The sequence below is a fragment of the Mastomys coucha genome, unplaced genomic scaffold (genome assembly GCF_008632895.1).
Source record: "Mastomys coucha isolate ucsf_1 unplaced genomic scaffold, UCSF_Mcou_1 pScaffold19, whole genome shotgun sequence".
Classification (NCBI taxonomy): Eukaryota; Metazoa; Chordata; class Mammalia; order Rodentia; family Muridae; genus Mastomys; species Mastomys coucha.
Window position 1 is genome coordinate 657,503 of NW_022196901.1, and position 18,819 is coordinate 676,321.

General features: G+C 35.9%; 1 protein-coding gene across 13 annotated transcripts in view; it reads right to left on the reverse strand.

The window, feature by feature from the left end:
- Ankib1 (ankyrin repeat and IBR domain containing 1) overlaps positions 1-18,819 on the reverse strand; it is a 174,553-nt gene that overhangs the window by 90,491 nt on the left and 65,243 nt on the right. Inside the window, exon 1 of one of the 13 annotated variants that reach the window (XM_031379932.1) lies at positions 8,799-8,949. The exons of 11 other annotated variants lie outside the window; for them this stretch is intronic. The gene's annotated coding sequence lies outside the window, so the exon portion shown is untranslated. Of the gene's footprint in view, positions 1-3,651; positions 5,582-8,798; positions 8,950-18,819 lie in introns of those variants that run through there. One more of the 13 variants, XM_031379936.1, reaches the window with a different exon arrangement.

Genomic DNA, 18,819 nt, shown 5'->3' on the forward strand with positions numbered 1-18,819 from the left:
ATCTCAGTTTGTTGAGACTGTATCTCAAAAACTAAAGTGGAGAGCAATCGAGAAAGATATCCAACATCAAACTCTGGCTGCTACATACATCTGCAACATGTGCACCAGAGTGCTTATGTACACAAATTTACATGAACAACCCCCCCATACTCATGATTCAACTTGCACACTGGCCTTGTATCCAGTGATCCTGCTAAATTCACTTCTTAGTCCTAGGAGTTTGGAAAATCCTAGATTTTTTGGGTGTGTGTGTATCTATAGCACTTATAATTTTATTCCTTTTACTTTTTACAGTACCAACAACACAGATTTTTTTTTTAAAGTCAGCAGAAGATTGAGGAGAAAACTGTTAGCATATATTCATATAATGTCCCTAATATATCTAATAAAGTAAATTTACAATATGACCCAGGTTAACACCTCCTGTAATATGTTAACATTATGTAATCTGACACTAAAATAGATACTTCAGTTCTATAATATTTTCATGAAAATATGTCCATCCAAATGCTTAATGTCCATCCAAATGAAAAAAAAATAGAGAAACAAGAATTGAGGCATTTTACCAAATTACTGGTGAAAAACTCTTCAAAAGTATTAAGATCAATTAGGTGAACAAAGACTGTACATCCATTCACAGATTAGCAGAGACTAAGGATTCACGACAACTAAATGCTATACCCTACATTATAAAATGAAAAAGTAAGGCAATAATGGAAAACTGGTAAATATAAATACAGTATATATAGATGTTGGTCCATGTTCTTGGGGGATTGGTTTCAGACTGCTGGATATGTAAATGTAAAATGGCAGTTATTTGTATATACTTACATATACCTTCTCAATTCTTCCTTGAAGCCAGCTTTACTTTAATTAGTTATATTTTATTATACTTTTTATACAGATTACTTGATGCTATATGGTATAGTAGACTGAAAATAGTTTTAAGATAGAACAAGTTTATAATTGGCAAGACTTTAAATATCAACCTCGGTTTTCTCATCTAGAAAATATTAACTGTGGAAAGCCATTTTAAAGATTAAACCTGACAAAGCATGTAAAATACCCTACTTTATAAAAATGATCACTATAACATAATCTCTCCACGTAAAACTTAAAAAGCTCACTAATGTAAGGTATGCTATTTTTCTACATGAAAACTGTTATTAGTAGCATAAAATTGTATTAATTCTTAAAATCAAAGAAATTGAAAGAGTTAAATTTTTCCCATTTGTATTTAATCATAAAACTTTTTAACATTAAGGGCTTATGACTGTTTACTTTCTATAGTAGATATTCAAAAAGTATATGTTGAAATCTTTCATTGAAAGCACTTGAACTAGAGAGTTGTCAGCTCACTAGTTAAGAGCACTTACTGCTCTTCCAGAGGATCTAAATTACAGCTATTTGTAACTCCAGTGATAAGGGATCCCTCTTCTAGCTTTCTTGAGGACACACATGGATAGCATTCACTAGTACAGAAACACATACATATACACAAATAAAAATAAAAGTAAATTTTTAGGTACAGAAGAGATGGCTCAGCAGTTAAGAACATCTTCTGCTCTTACAGAAGACTTGAGTATGGTTCTAGGCATCCACATCAAGTGGCTCACAACCATCTGTAATTCCAGCTCCAAGGATTCTGAGGCCCTCTTTTGGCCTTTGTAGGCATCTACACTAATATACAAATACCCACCCAAAGCCATGTACACATTAGGATAAACACAACAACAATTAATCTTTTCAAAAAAGTACTTATTAGCCTCACATTTCATATTGATGTCACACAATGCTGGTCATTTAATGAGGTACTACATGTTCCCAAAAGATCATGAATTTTTTTGTTTTTCATTTTGTTTTTGTTTTGTTTTGTTTTGTTTTTTTAGAGACAAAGTTTCTCTATGTAACTTTGGCTGTCCTGGAACTCACGCTATACACCACACAGGCCTTGAACTCAAGAGATCTGCATGTCTCTATCTCCCAAGTGCTGGGATTAAAGACATGCATCTCCACTACCAACTGGTAAGAGCATCAATTTTTAAGCTAAAATAAATTTTATTCACCAAAAGTTCTTAATATTTTCCCCTACTCTTTCTGCTGTTTTAAGAACCACATTTCCTGGATAAGTGCATCTAGCAACCTTCTGCAAAGACAACTCTGTCTTAAGAGTAAATGGTGACTATCACAGAAAAACACAACTTGATAGAGTGCATTGGATTAACAGATACTAGGGACCTCAGTCCCATTATGTAAATTTACATCACACCTCCTGCATCTACATCTCAGATAACATCTTGGAAGGAGCAGAAAGTCTGTAAGAACCAGAATACCAGACGGTCAACTGTGACACATTCTCTCCTAGAAATGGCTGCATAAATATGACTGGAACAATGACAATATCAACGGGCATATTTACATGGAAGGGGAAACTTTTGTTAGGTCTCATCTCTAAACAAAGAACTATAGACAATTAATGGCTGCTAGGAAGAAGAGGATTAGCCTCTCCCAGGAGTGAGCCCCATTGCTGGTTGTCCAATATAGAACAAACAAACAGTCAGTCCTCAAACCATATATATAAACAAAAGTGGAGTCATCAGGTTGTGTGTGTATTTATGCATACATATACATACACATATACATATGTATGTGTGAGACAAGGATAAAAGAAAAATAGGTATCAACCGAGGAGAAGCACTTGAGAAATGGTAGCTGGGAAGGGATGTAGGGAGGAAAGAGAGTGGGTAAGTGACAGAATTCAATTTAAATTAAAAACATTTTTTTTTTTTGAAAGAGCTGAGATACTGGGCTGGATATAGAGGCAGAGGGAGATGGATCTCTCTGAGTTTGAGGACAGCCAGGTCTAGACATTAAGTTTCTGGTCAACTAGAGCAACACAACTAGTCCCTGTCCCCAAAAAAGCCAAAAAGAACCTGAGATGTCAAATACTGGAGAACTGATATTTGCAAAAGTGTATGAGGATTTCAGGGACAGGAGCTAGAGAGATGGCTCAGCAGTTAAGAGCACTTGCAACTCTTGCAAAAGACTGAATTCAGTTCCTAGCACATACTGGTGGCTAGCAACCATCCATAATTCCAATTCTAGATGATACAACAGTCTCTTCTGGATTCCACTGACACTGCATATGCATGACACAAAGATACTTTCAGGCAACACATATATAAATAAAAATAGTTTTAAAAAAGATTTTGAGAACAATAATACAAAGTGCTCTTTCAAACTATTGGAATAACATAAAATCTATGTAGTTGGTTTAGAAAATAACTTCAAATAACCATGTTGAACCTGACTAGTAAGAAAGCCTTCAAGGACAAGGGAAATGGTTCCATATAAAGGTGCCAGCTGCCACGCCCAACACCTGAGTTTAATTTCCAAGCAAAAACTGGTGAAAGCAGAGAACTGACTGGCTCTAGAAAGTGTTGTCTTCTAACCTCCACACACATGCCATGGTATACTTGTACCCACATGCATAAGTAAATGTAATACTTTTTTTTCTTTTTTAAAGAAAGCCTTTCAGACATATGACTGCAAACAGACAAGGGTCTCATGAGTAGTTTTGTATCTGATCCTTGTGACAGCGAGCCCCTATACATGTCTGACTTTTCAACATGTAATTTTTAAAAAAATTACCTGTACTGATAATTTTGCCTTTATACATGTCTGGGCACCTTGTGCATGCAGCACCAGCGGAAGCCAGAAGAGGGCATCAGATCTGGAACTGGTTGTGAGCTGTTGGTGCTGGGAATTGAACCCATGTCTTGTAGAAGAGCAACCAGTGCTTGTAACTGTGGGGCTATCTCTCCATCCCCAGAAAGCAACTCTTGAGCTGAAACATTACTTTAACAGATTCCACAATTTTAAGCTGTTATATCTTTTTATAAACAAAGAACTTTGCTGGAATGCAAACATCAATTACCACAAGAAAAGGTATAGCTTAAATGTCACATCTCTACTGCTTAAATGTTAACTTGTATTCGTCAGAACTAAAACAACAAGATATTTGTACATATCTTTAAAAGAAAACTGAGATTCTTATATACATTGCTTTTTAAAAAGGAACTATAATAAGATTATGGGCATACAATTGATGGCCTTTAAATCATTCTGAGTTTTCTTCTAAGCTGAGCAACATGCTTAAACTTTTAAACATTCATGGCTTATTGTTTAATACTTTGGATTGTTAGATTACAGGGAATCTACTTTATATGGCTTTCATGTAGGAAAAGGGACTAAATATGGGTTTGTGAACCATATAACTCTGTTAAAACCCTCCACTGTCATGCTATTGCTCCTAAGCCATAAGACTAATAACATTTTATTTATAAAACAGGCTGAAGCTGACCACAGTGACACATGCCTGTAATTTCAGCACTGAAAGGTAAAAGTCAGATACAAGTTACAGTACTTGATATAAGCTACAGTCATCTGAAAGGAGGGAGAAAATGCCTCCCTAGGCAAGTCTGTAGATCACGTTCTTAAGGTGATCTATGTGGGAGGGCTAGCCAACTGTGGGTGGTACCACCCTGGCTGGACTGGTGGTTCTGGCTTCTACAAGAAAACAGGTGTGTGTGTGGGGGGTAATATAGAGTGTAAATAAATAAATATATAAAATTAAATAAAAAAAAGAAAGCTAACAGGCTGAACAAGCCATGAGGAACAAGCCAGTAAGCAGCGCCCCTTCAAGGCTTCTGTATCAGATCCTGTCTTCAGGTTCCTGCCCTGTTTGAATTCCTGTCTTGGCTTCCCTCAATGAACTGTGATTAAAGATATGTAAGCTATAGACAGGAGTTGGAGCCCTTGGAACTGGAGGTACAGATGATTATGTGATGTGGACACTGAGAACTCAACTCAGGTTCTCCAGGAGCATCAAGTACTCTTAAGTGGCATTAAGTACTGAGCCACTCTCTTCATCTCCTAGAGTGTTTATTTTAAGGTGTGACACACAGTAGATACTCCATATTTTTCTTATCAGGATTTTCAAGAACTTGGTGGTTAGTTGCTGCTTTCAAAGAAGTTATTACTTTTTTTTTTTTTTTTAAGAAAATGAACCTAAAAGAAGCCATCATCTCTATGTTCTATATCAAAATGATGGACAGTGCGTAGCCTAGACTTTGTCACTGGGCATCCGACTGGTAAAAGAAACTTCTTTTTCAACTTTATTCTAAACAAAGGCTTCTTTCATTTTCGTTATTTTTCTACATAGCTGGTGGTATCAACACAGATCTTTCCTACATAACTTCAGTGACAAGTACTAACAGAAAGTGACACAGACTTGGTAAGCACAAAGCCAGAAGCAGTGAGTAAAACGCTCTGATTCAGAAATGTTGCTAAAAGCAAAGGCTGCAGTTTAGCTTGCCAAACTTCATTATTAGGGTTGGAACCAAATGTAGCTTCACTCTTGTTAGCTTCCTACAAGTTCATGGATTCCAAAAGTCTACAGTAAAACTTCTCTGTATTTATAAAGTATTAGGAAACTGAACAGAATTAGGAAATTTTTTTCTGCCTTTACTATTCTTTCTCATTTCTTTTTTTTTAGATATATTTTTTTAAACTTTTATTGCATTATGATGAGAGAAGTTACATGATTTCAATTTATCTGAATTTGTTAACATTTAAAAACATATTTTAAGTAAATAGAATTAAATCAAATTCTTGTTTCCCTTTTATACCCCAACTCCTCCCAAAGACCCCCCTTCAATACCTACAATATCTTTTTTGTCATATTCCTTAACATTTATAAAATATTATAACAATAAAAATGAGTATTATAAAAGTTGATATAAAACAACGATCCATTTAACAATCTTATGTAGATACTCTTCTACAGCAATAGTGAAAATACATTTTTCTCAATATAACTTTTAAATAACTCCAAACATATTAACTGTATATTTCAAAATAATACATCACTACTAGTATTTTCTTAAATGAACATGAATATATAAAGTCTTTTTGTTTGTTTTATATTTAGTAGAGTTTAAAATCTTGGCTCTTACTGTGGTACAAGCCCAAAATAAGAACAATTTTTAGACATTGGGTTTCATTGTAATAAGGCTGTATTTCAGTGACCCTCACATCGCCAACGGATTTTACTTCCATCGTAGCTAAGCTGAGAGTTGATAGTTCTGCTGCACCAAGAAATGAATTGTAGGCTCGATTTTTGGATACAGACTTCCTGCTATGGTCAAAGCTATTTGACTTGAGTGAATGACTTCATTCTCAGCCCACAGAGAACAGGTTACATCCATTTAAGAGATGCTGTAGGTACTAAGATAGTCTATCCATTAAGTCATTCGCCAACTGAGGAAAAGTCTTTTAAAGAAGAAAGTAACTTCCCTATAATAAGCACTATAGAACTCGAATTAACTTTGCTGTTCAGTACCATATTATGGTAGCATATGACTACATAAACACAACAGTATTATCAGAATAGTAATTAAAAAGTTGATTATGTTAATTCCCTAAATCTTTTCAGTAAGTAGGAAAGGAGACAATCTAACATATCCTGCCTCCTTTGGGGTATCATTTAGACTGGCATAGCTTTCATAGTGTGTAAAGGGTGTTGTAGTTGGAAAAGAAAGAAATTAAAACAGCTGCAGGAGGCAGCAGCTGACTGGTGCTTTTTTGCCAAATTGGTAAATGAACACAGAAAACAGTGGAAATGGCAAGCTTGGGATACAGATACTGTAGGAAACATCCCTCTTTTCTGTCCCTATTAATGCATATTGTATCAAAGGATCACTGCATTTTGTTAAGTTTATCTTCCCTGTCAATTATTCTTCAAACTCTAAATCTGTAACTAAACACGCTAATATTTCAGGCTCTAGTGCTTATGGTGCTGTTAGCAAACATTTGATTTTGGTAATTTTGGAATTTCTGATGATCCAGCATTGTTCTGTTTCGTATTTAATACTACATTGTTCTCATTTTTAAAGTAAGTGTAGCAGGGTAGCAGTTAGCCTCAGCACCAGGGAGACAGAAGCAGGTAGATCTTTGTGAGGCCAGCTTGTCTATAGAGTGAGTTCTAGGACAGCCAGAGCTACACTGAAAGAACCTGTCTTGAAAAACCAAAAGGAAAAAAAATTAAAATAAGTGTAAATATTTAACTGAAAATGTTGTGAGGATTAGAGAAGTCAAGGGCTCAAAATTGATACATTCTAGACAAAGCTAAAATTTCTATGTAGGAAAAAGCAAAATAAATTGTTAGTTTTTCCATGTTTTTTTTTGAGGGAGAAGGTGCTCAGGTGCTCACAACTTGCTAAGTAAGCATTCTACCACTGAGCTATATACTCTTAGGTCCTAACACTAAATCAAACATATAGTCAATTAAAGAAATAGGCAAAAATAAACACTACATATTGAAGCTTAGGGATTTATTGTCAAATATTTTTAATTTTAAAAATATTAATTTTAATAATTTGTAGTGTTAAATGACTAAAAATTTTTAAAAGTACATTATAACTCAGAATTTATATTTCAGAGACCTTAATTTTTCCCTAACTTATCTTTAATAATAATATATAATTACATTTACAAAATAGTTTTTAACATTGATTTCCTTTCTAATGCTAATCATAGAACAAATAGAATTGCTTCAACACAAAATTATTTACATTATCTTTATTGGAAAATATTTATCCCACCATCCAATGTTTTATGAGGTCTTATTCATTTTTTTTATGTGTATTGGTGTTTTAGCAGCATAGGTATGTCTATGTACATGCAGTGTCCACAGAGATCAGAAGAGAGTGTCATAACCTCTAGAACTAGAGTTAGGGATGGTTCTGAGCTGCCTTTGAGTGTGTGAATCCAACTTGGGGGGGAGGGCCTCTGAAAGAAGAGCCAGTGCTTTTAACTGCTGAGCCATTTCTCTAGCAACCCCATCCAATCTTTCAAAGACAGTAAATCTTTATTAGCTGTGTTGTGCCCTCCACTGTAACATATTCTTAAAATTAGTATTGTTATAGGTGTCAATGTGCAAAACACCCCACTCAATGGAATCTTTTTCTTATTCATTGTTCTGCTCAACATAAATGAATTAAGTCAAATTAAGTTGAAATTACAATTTCAACCTTATCGGTCTAAGGACATTCTACCATGTTATATAGAGAAAAGCTGACATAGCACATTTGGGTCAGCTATATTTAAGAAGGTCAGCCTGTTGCTGGTATCTGGTTTGCTGAATTTCAGAATTCCAATAATTTCTTCCTTACAGTGGCTCAGCATACCTAAATTGCTTATTAAAAACAATGTAACATGAGAACTGGAGAGGTGGCTCAGTACTTAAGAGCACTGGCAGCTTTTCCAGAGGACCTGGGTTCAATTCCCAGCACACACATGGCAGTTTACAACTGTCTTTAGCTTCAATTCCACAGGATCCGATACACTAACATAGATACACCAATGCATAGAAAAAATAAAAACAAATGAATCATTTTAAAAAATGTACTTAATTAACATTAAAAAGAAAAAATGTACCTGATTAGAGAAATGGTTTAGCAAGCATAGGTACTTGACATCAGGCCTGACAACTTCCACATGATGAAAGGAGAGAGCCAACACCTGCAAATTGTTTTCTGATCTATACACTTATGCACAAGCACACAGATGTAGATACAGAAATTATTCTTTTTAAATGTAGCACATAAAAAATAACTGCTTTTTTTCTGGGCATGACCTTCAGTAGAAGCCTTGCATACTAAGTATCCGATGAGCTTCCCTGGTAGGTTACACTTTACTTATGCTGTCACAATCAGTGCTAGAGGAATTAACTATACCTGTCATTCCAAAGGTAGAAGTCCAAGAAGCTTGTGCTTATGTGAAACTCACTCCAGGGCCTTCTTTGCTAATTCTGTTTAAAATCCTTTTCCTGTGATCAATCTCAGCTGGGAGTAACATGCTGCGTGCTTTGAGTCTGCATCATCAAGTGGGGGCTTGATTTGTTTATCTTGCAGGAGTGGGATGGATAGAGGGTCCACTTGCTCCCAAAGTGGTCAAAATGTTAGAAGAAAAAAAGGGTAAATCAAATCACAGAACCAAAGTAAAGCTATGGATCACCTTAGAGGAAAAGGTTTCTGCAGTCTAAATGAAACTGTAGAGACCACCCCACCTCCTCTGTGACCTGGCCAGGATATAGTTAAGCCAGTACTCATCTCTGTAGCTCAACTGCTAACCTACAAGAATGAACTTTACTGCTAGAAATTTCAATATATTCACAATGAGAAAAGGGAAATTTCATAAAAGTCTTTTTATTTGTGATTACTTCTTCTGCATGGAAGATAGAAGTGATATAAGCTGTTATATAGTTGTAATTTCATAACTGTTATTCCCATTCAGGAAAGACTGAACAGAATAGAAAACCAAAACTTGTTTTCATTGCTGATACACAGATAAAATTCAAACTAAAATGAGTTAAGCTCAGTAACTTTTGCCCAGTGGGATCACACAGAAGTGAAGACAACATAAAATAAGAGACAATCTCTAGATGTCAATACACTTTTAAAGTTGGGGGAGTTGTATTATTTTTTTTTTACATTCATTTATTAGGGTATGTCTGCATTAGTAAATGAGTGTGGATACATATGGAGGTCTGTTGTTTTTTAACCTCATGTACATCTAGGCAGGTATGATGGCTCAGCAAGTACGAACACTAGCTGCCAAGTCTAACAAAACTGAACTCAAACCCTGAGACCCTGAGAGGATGGTGGACTCCTGTAAGTTGTTCTCTTACCTCCATATATATGCTGTGGTGCACATGTACACACAATAATAGATAAATAAATATCAGTAATTTTTAAAAAAGAGCTTAAGAAAGCTTGCTGTCATTTAAACTTGGAATATAGGCACCTAGCCTTTCAATCTTCCCTTGCTGTTGCAAAAGGCTAGTTACTAGCATTTCTAGAAGTCATAACTGTCCAGTCTGGACTCACTGTCTGCCACATGGCTGTTTTAGCCTCAGTGTGCACTCTGTTGAAATGAAAACAGTGCCTAGAACACAGACTCTGAGGCTGTTCAGATTTAGGACACTCCTCTTTAGGCCTTAAACTATGAGAAACATCAATGATGTCAGTCGGATTGCCTGGCTCAAATCCAGATGCCACAGGAAAGGGCTAATTTCCTGATGGAATGATCTGGTTTTGGCTGCTGATCAATTTTGTATTTTTAATACAAGGCAATTGCATCCCTAATTTGTCATTCTTGCAAGTTGGGAAGGGCATATAACAAGAAGTATGGCCATATGGATTACAAACTCCCTGTCATAAGCTATCTTAATAAAAAGGACTATTTCTCCTTTTAAGCAAAAACTTAATTTAAGGAAAAGTTGTAATATGAGAAGAAATACCTATAATCTGTAGAAAGTATGCTGCAGAAACAGGACATAAATTTGACAGGAACACAATCTAAAAACTATACAATATGATTACATTTGTAATGTGATCTTTAATTCACCAATTTTACAAGATGACAATCATATTCCTTTATAGAACAAGGAGCTACAAATATCTTCCTCCATTGTATTCTATTTTATTTTTAAGTTTCTGGCAACTGTTAAATCCTTTCTCTTTCAAGAGCAACTCAACTATTCTGAAGAAATTCACTCTATCATAATTATGGCATTGTGTCTAGGACATTTACTACAGGAGTAGAACAATTCACTGGAGAAACAATAGTTTTCCAAAGAGGATGAGAACACTTGAATCAGACTATCAATGATACTTATGTATACTAAACAAACAAACAAAGGGCTAGAGAGATGACTTAGGAGATAAAAATGTTTGCTCCCCAAACATGATAGCCTGATGACCTGAGTTCAATTCCTGGATCCAACTGAAATGAGGGAGGAGAGAATCCACTCCACAAAGGTGTCCTTTGAACTTTACATGTGCTCCAGGGCATGAGTTGTCAGTCATATCCATACACAAACAATAACAACAACAACAATAATAAATGGAATTAGTTTGGAGAAAAGGTCTCACTATGTAGTTCTAGTTGGTCTTGAACACACAAAAATCCAACTGCTTTTGCACTCTGAGTGCTCAAATTAAATGCATGTACCACTATGCCCAGCTAATAAGTATTTTTAAAGAAAAAAAAGTGTATAAGGCTGCCAATTTACATTGCATAAACATAAAAACTGTAAAGGGCAAATTTCAAATCAACAGCTGAGTTTTGTTCATTTTGGAGACATGAAACTTACATCCAGAAGTGGTAGCACAGGGCTATAATCCTGGCATTCAGTAGGTTGAGGCACTGGTCTTCCAGGAATTTGAAACCAGCAGTAAGTTAAACATTGAGCCCCACAAAAAAAGAATGGAGCTAGGGAAGAGGGGAGAGAGAGGGAAGAAGAGAACGAGGGAAGAAGGGGGAGGAGGAAAGGAAACAGGAAGGAAAACAGAAAGGAAAAACATGCAAATTATACATTTAATATTCTGGAGTTAAATTTCAGATGTTAATGAAAACATTGAACTTGAATACATGTGCAGAAGTAAACTGTTAGAAATCAAATTTCTGGGTTCCTAACGAGGTTATCATGGGAAAACCTATCTCTGTGGTATATCTACCTTCTCTCATTTAATTCACACGCAATTCTGCCTGACTTTACAATAAACTAATAAATACTAAATAAGCTTTAGAAACTTATTTTGGAAAGGCTTAATGGTAACCTGAAAAAATTCTAGAGAATCCCCAGTTTGAATCCTGGCTTTCCCATTTACTAAATTAGAGTCTACTATATGTGTAGATCCATAAATCTTGGTTGCATCTAGACAAATTCATTTATATTTTCATATATCTTTGTTAACCCTAAATCTTAAGTGTTAAATGCATTCTATTCCTATAGGAACCAAATATAATAAGTTTTTCTCAGATCAATCTGTCTATTACCAAAGTCACAAATGTTAAATTAGAAACTCTAGAGTATCAGAAACAAAACTTGGATCCCATGGGGTTTCACGTTATATCCCATACATCTTAATGAAGTAATAAGGATCACACAGGAATATAACAGCCGTATGACTAACAAATTATGAAGATTTGAGTCTTCATCCATTGGTGCTACTCTATATCCTGAAGAGATGGATCTTAAGTGCTACAGTGACACTTTTTTTTTTTTAAGATTTATTTATTTTATATATGTGAATACACTGTAGCTGTCTTCAGACACACCAGAAGAAGGTATCAGATTCCATTACAGATGGTTGTGAGCCACCATGTGGTCCAAACTCAGGACCTCTGGTAGAACAGTTGGAGCTCTTAACCACTGAGCCAACTCTCCAGCCCGACACTTTCAAATTGAAAAGTCAGGCTATAATTCAAAATATAGTATGACAGATTACTTAAAAAATCTAAAGCAACTATGATGTTTGTATCAAGTACACAAATTTCAAGACTTATTGGGCCAAAAGAAACTGAATTAAGAGACCAGATCTTCTATAGAACCAAACTGCTCCAAATAAGGAAGCTAAGAAACAGTGGCTACATAAAATAAAGTCTATGAAAGGCTCAACTATCATAGCCACAAGATTTTCAATTCAGGTTAAAAAGGTGGACATCCGTATTGATTTTTCTTGAAAATATGACCAAAAAAAAAAACCAAAAAAACAAAAAAACTATGGCATTATTGTAACTCCCAAAAGCAAGATGTATGTCAGTATCTTACTATGAGTGATAGGAAGCACTGTGGTTGATGGTAGCAGTCAAAAATACATATATATCACAGGAGCTCAAAAGATGTTTAGTTATTCCCCTCCAAAATGCATAAAATTAGGAACTATAATTTATGCCAGAGGAAAATGTTGCCCCCTCCAAAAAAATCAGTAATTTCAAATACAAACAAAAGAAAGGCATATGACAAATGAGAGAAACAGAACAATCAAATATTCAAAATAAAGATTTTGATGTGATTTTCAGGTTCGATTCTCAGAAGAAAGATAAGCTTTTTTAGATAAATAAACTCATGGGGAGAAAGTACCTTTGGACCACCTGACACATGTCTATGTACAGGGAAATCTCACAGATCAAAACAAACTGAATTACAGACTGATGAGTTTACAGTTCACACATAGTAACACAAAGTGTCATTTCAACAAACCAGGGAAGGGAGAATGGTGCAATGCTTAGAAGAGTACAGGCAAGACTTTCCCAGGTGACATCTGAGGAAAGAGCTGGAGGAGAGAGTCACAGCCATCTGCAAGTAAGCCTCTTCCAGATAAAAAGAGCAACCTTGGATGCTCAAGTAGAGAAAGGTGGCCAGACTGTGGGGAGAAGAGTGAGGAGTTAGGGTGTCAGAGAACTAACAGGAGCAGCTAAGTGCTTGGAAGATTACTTTAAACTACTTCATTTTTATTCTGGATGAAAAGGAAAGCCACTGGAGGCTTTTTGCAGGGAGGGAAATGACCTGTTAAATTTAACCTGGCTAGAAGACTGATAGGAAAACTAATGGGGGTGAGGAAAAAATAAACAAGAAGCAGGACACCATTTCTAAGCTGCTGTAGTAATCCAAGTGAAAGCTGATGGGAGGCAGCTTGGCAGAGGGAAGGAGCAGTGGTGGTGCAAGTGAGCATTTATTCCAACTCAGGATGTACTCTGCAAGTACGAACAGAAAAAATTTACCAACACCTTGAAAGTGGAGTAAGTGGCTTTTGGTCAATGCACCTGGAAGGATGGAATTATGAAGGTGAAAGACTGTAGGCAGTACAGTGAATGAGAAGTATGAGAGCCACTTACATCTGAGACACTTATTAGAAGGTACATAAACAAACACACATACAAGACAGAAACAGAACAGCAAAGTCCAGACTAAAGACAATATTTCCCAATTCACAATGTATAGATAGAATTAAATTGCTCTTATAAAAATATCAAACAAAGTGTCTTACTTTCCATACCATTTTCCAATTTAAAAAGCTATGGTTTTCTGTCTTATGAATGATATTCATTATTTAATGTACATGTTAAATGGAAGCAGAAAATCAATTATAGAGACAGAAATATATGCGACCCAAGTGAAAGCAGTAAAAGGTATGATAGGGAAAGTACATAAAGCATCAAGACAAAGTCAATGTAAGTTCAAGTTACAAATGGAACACTGACATCATGGCATGTGCTATATTTAAAAAAAGGTCCTTAATGTGTAATTGATGCTATCTAGATCCAAAAGTAAATATATACTAAATGGATGGATCTCTTTAAGTCATATCCTGGTCAGCAGACAAATGACTCTCCCAAGTGAATGGACTTGTACTCTGTCCCTTTCACTCCAGCATGTCTTGTACAAGATGCTGCATTAATCTATGTCAATGTATAACAGGTAAAGGAACTGCTTCCTAAAAAAACACTGGCTTCTCACTTGGGTCCACACAGTAACAGCAAAGATCAGGAGAAACACCTGGCATCTGCCTTTGTTCTGTCCCTGACTCTTTTACTTTTCCTATTTAGCTCTATGTAGACATTACCCATCACTTAAAGACTGTGTGTCTAAAAACTGTTGATAAAAGAACAGTCCTATATTTTCCTAACCTGTCTCATTCCCCTTCAAGGCTGAAAGCACAGAGAAAACTAGAGTATTTTACTGTCGGTCTTTACAAAGCCTGTTCTCACTGTCTTACAGTCACCATGCAGGAACAGTGAAGCCTTATGGACAGATCACCCCAGGATGGAAACTGAGGCTGCTTCTCTCTAGCAATAGGAAACATCTGCTCAAATGATAATGGCTTCTCCAAAGTCCCATACAGAAATGGAACAGAGTTATAGAGCTCACCTGAGCAGTTTGACCAAGAATACTACTCTTACAGAGGGCCTGGGTTCAATTGTCAGCACTCACACTGGGCAGCTCACAATCACAAATAACTCCAGGTCCAGGGGATTTGATCTTCTCTTCTTGAGTCTATGAGCATTTGCACACATGCATAAATTTAAAAATCATTTAAAAAATAAAATAAAGGGACTGGAGAGATGGCTTAGTGGTTAAGAGCACTGGCTGCTCTTCCAGAGGCACTGACTTCAATTCCCAGCACACAGCCAAGTATGATCTGATGCCATCTTGAGATGTCCAAGTGTACATGCAGAGAGCATGCATATACATAAAATAAATATTTAAATAAATAAAATTGTACTAATCAGAGTTCCTCAACTAAATCACAAAACAAAACCAGTAACAAAACCAGAGGCATGGGGAGAAATAATTTAACTTCATATACTAGACAACAGAAATCCTAGAAGGACATGGGAACTTGTTAGAAAAGAATTTTGAGGCTCCTACCCAGATGCCCAGAATCAGAAACTCTGGAAGTGGAGCCCAGTGATTTGTGTATTAACCAACTGTCTATATGACTCGAATACATGCCAACTTGGAGAATTCTAGCTTAGAGCCCCAAGGCTCAGTTTTCTCAAGGATTCTGATGAGAAATATTATTGGACCACATAGTTCTTGAACACTAGAATCTTATTTTCCACCTCCTCTTATATATCTGACACTTAACACATGCAGTTCTTGAGTAGTTAAGAAAGGAGGTTCCTACTTCCTGAGTTGCCCTGCTTCTCATCATTATATCATATCAAATTATCAGTCTAGACTCTTAACCTTCTTTCTTGTCCCTCCATATTACACACACACACACACACACACACACACACACACACACACACACACACACACTTCATGTTAAATCTGTGGACGGCAGGTCAAGTCCAGTCTGGAGTAGAAGCTTCATGTGCCCACATTAGTTCCACAGCAAGCACACCTCTTTTTTTTTTTTTTTTTTTTTATTTTTTTTTTTTTTTTTTTTTTTTTTTTTTTTTTTTTTTTTTTTTTTTTTATTTAATTTTTATTTATTTATTTATTTATTTATTTATTTATTTATTTTGCACACCTCTTTTTAGTAGAGAGAACTTGAGCCTAAACAGTGATTCTACTTAAATGATTTGGTATATTTAAGTTAGGAAGAGGAAATCATTTTTATTTTTACAATTACTTTGGGGAATCCACTAATCCTCACTTACTTATTGGCAATAATACACTCCTTTTTCTTATTCCTCATTCTGAACATTGAATATGGCAGGGAAAAGAAGAATCTTTTTTTTTTAAAGATTTATTTATTATTATAAGTGAGTACACAGAAGAGGGTATCAGATTTCATTATGGGTGGTTGTGAGCCACCATGTGGTTGCTGGGATTTGAACTCATGAAAAGCAGTCAGTACTCTTACCCACTGAGCCATCTCACCAGCCCCAGGAAAGAAGAATCTTAACATTAATAAATGCTACACAACTGTCCAATGGCATGGCACACCAGGCTATTATCTTGTCTTCCACTGTCTTATCAGTTCAATACTAAGTTCTCAGAAACTAATCTCAGCATGTTCTCAGTAACTGCCTCATTCATGTAATGTGGCAATTTTCTGGCCAACAGTTATCTTCCAGATTATACTCCATCCCACACAGAGAGTGCCTGGTTGATACTTTCTGTCCCCAAATGGAAACTATTTTAATTGTATTCTAATCTTATTTTACAAATTTCTGAGGTAGAAGTAACATGCAGACAGTAGGTCAAGGGGAAGGCAGTGTAGGAATACATGGAAAGAATATGGGACTTAATGAGCTCAAGTCTTTTTAAAAACTTCTACATTTATTTATGTATGTGTGCAAGTGTATTTTGAGGTTATATGCATTATCAAAGGACAACTTTGAGGAGTAGTCTTCTTCCACCATATTATTCCTGAGGAATGATCTTGAGTTGAGGGGCCCGGAAGTAAACACTATCCACCCAGCCCTGAGCTCCAGCCGTAATTCAAGCTTCTGTTGCCCTCACTTTATAAGACAGGAGCCATAGTTCTATTATACTACTGATAGTTAGACTATTTTAAAACACAAAGTCCTTGAGTACAGGTGTATGTATGTGTATGTGTGTGTGTATATACATATATATATATATATATATATATATGTATGTACACAAATGTCTAATATTTAATTCATGCAGGAACATATTTCAATATATCAGATGAATTTCCATTCTTTTTAGATCCCATACCTAATTATATTATAACCAGATTAACTTTATCAGAAAACAAACATGATTTTAGATTATTATAAAGGCCATTGCCCTAAAGAACATTCCTTGCAAAAGCCAGCACTTAAAAGCCATTTTCATTTTGAGTTCATAGCTCCCTAACCTTTTACTAAGTTACACAATGTCTAACTTGGTCATATGCTGAGCTTAACACTTGAAACTGTAATTCAGCGTTTATCTGCTTCCCTGGTTATGTGGTAAATTCCCTGAGAACAAGACCCACATCACACCCAAGGTTGATTCATTTGTTTTCACTGGTGCTAGAGGTTAAACTCTGGGCTCTGCAGTTGCTAGGCAAACACTCTGCCCTAAGCCTTGTATGGTTTTATATGCACAGAATATTATATTTATATTTAAAAATTTTAACACTATTTATTGTGTACAATGATAAATTTCTATGTTCCCCAAAACATAAGCTTCCAATTTGATAATACAATCGATCATATTCACCGTTCTGTTTGAGATAACTTAGTGGTAGAGGGCGTGAAAACCTTTTAAGCATGGCAACTCAAGAGATTATAGAGGGGGGTCCAAGTTTATAGAGGGAGTTCCAAGCACGGTGTGTACACTCTTAATCCCAGTACTCGAGAAGGCAGAGGCAGGCGGATCTGTGAGCTTGAGGCCAACCTGGTCTACAAAGTGAGTCCAGGACAGCCAGAGAAACTTTATCTTGATAAACCAAAAAATAAAAAAAAATAAGAGAGACAGAGACAGAGAGAGATTACAGAGCAAAGTTCTGAGTTCTTAATCTAAATATAAATTCATGTCACAAGAAGCCAAATCTGCATTATTTTCTAAAAGAAGAGAATAAAAAATAATTCAAAAGTGGTGTAAAGAGGGCAGGGTTCTTTTGTCTTGGCTCAATTCTAGAGATTACTAGATATGATACTGATAAGAAAAGCAGAGGCCTGGATGTAGAGAGAGGAAATAGAAAGAAACTGCTACTCAGCCTGGAATGTCATCCTAAGACCACAAGGCCATAAAATAAGATGACTAAACAGAAAGACAAATGACAGCACTGTGGAGCCACCATACTGCCCCAGACAGTCTACATCTGATTTCTCACTACATAGGAAACATCCTCTAATTTGTTGGTTGTTTGTTTTGTGAAGTTAGGATATCTCAGCCTTGGCTCTAGAGTAAATTTAAGGCTAGTCTGGAAAATAACTCGAAAACAAAACAAAAAAGGGTATGTATATGAGTGTATTGCATATGTAGTCATATACAATCCATCTATCGGCAGGCTTATACTTTACAAAACTGCTGAAGACTTAGAAGATAGGGAAACTGAGCCCTAAGATGTCTGAAAAAAAACTAAATACAGTACATACTCTCGAGAAGGTGGTGTGCTGGGTGTCTATTAGTGCTTTGTTTTAAGAAAGCAGACAATAGTATTTCAGGGTAAAGCACACCTGTCTGAAGCTTCCGCAGAATGTTAGAAAAGACTGATAAAACTGCATGTGTTGAACATATGCACTTATGCAAGCAGACAAAAGTGGTAAGCAACTAAGGAAATGCAGCAGAATATCAATAGAGGAGAAATCTGAGTAAAGATATACAGTAGCAGTTCTTTGTACTGGTAGCATCTTCTCCACTGGAAATTACTTCTAATTCAAGTAAGCTGAAATCATTTCAAAAATTATTGTTAAAATTCTGAAAAATGAAGCCGGGCGTGGTGGCACACGCCTTTAATCCCAGCACTTGGGAGGCAGAGGCAGGTGGATTTCTGA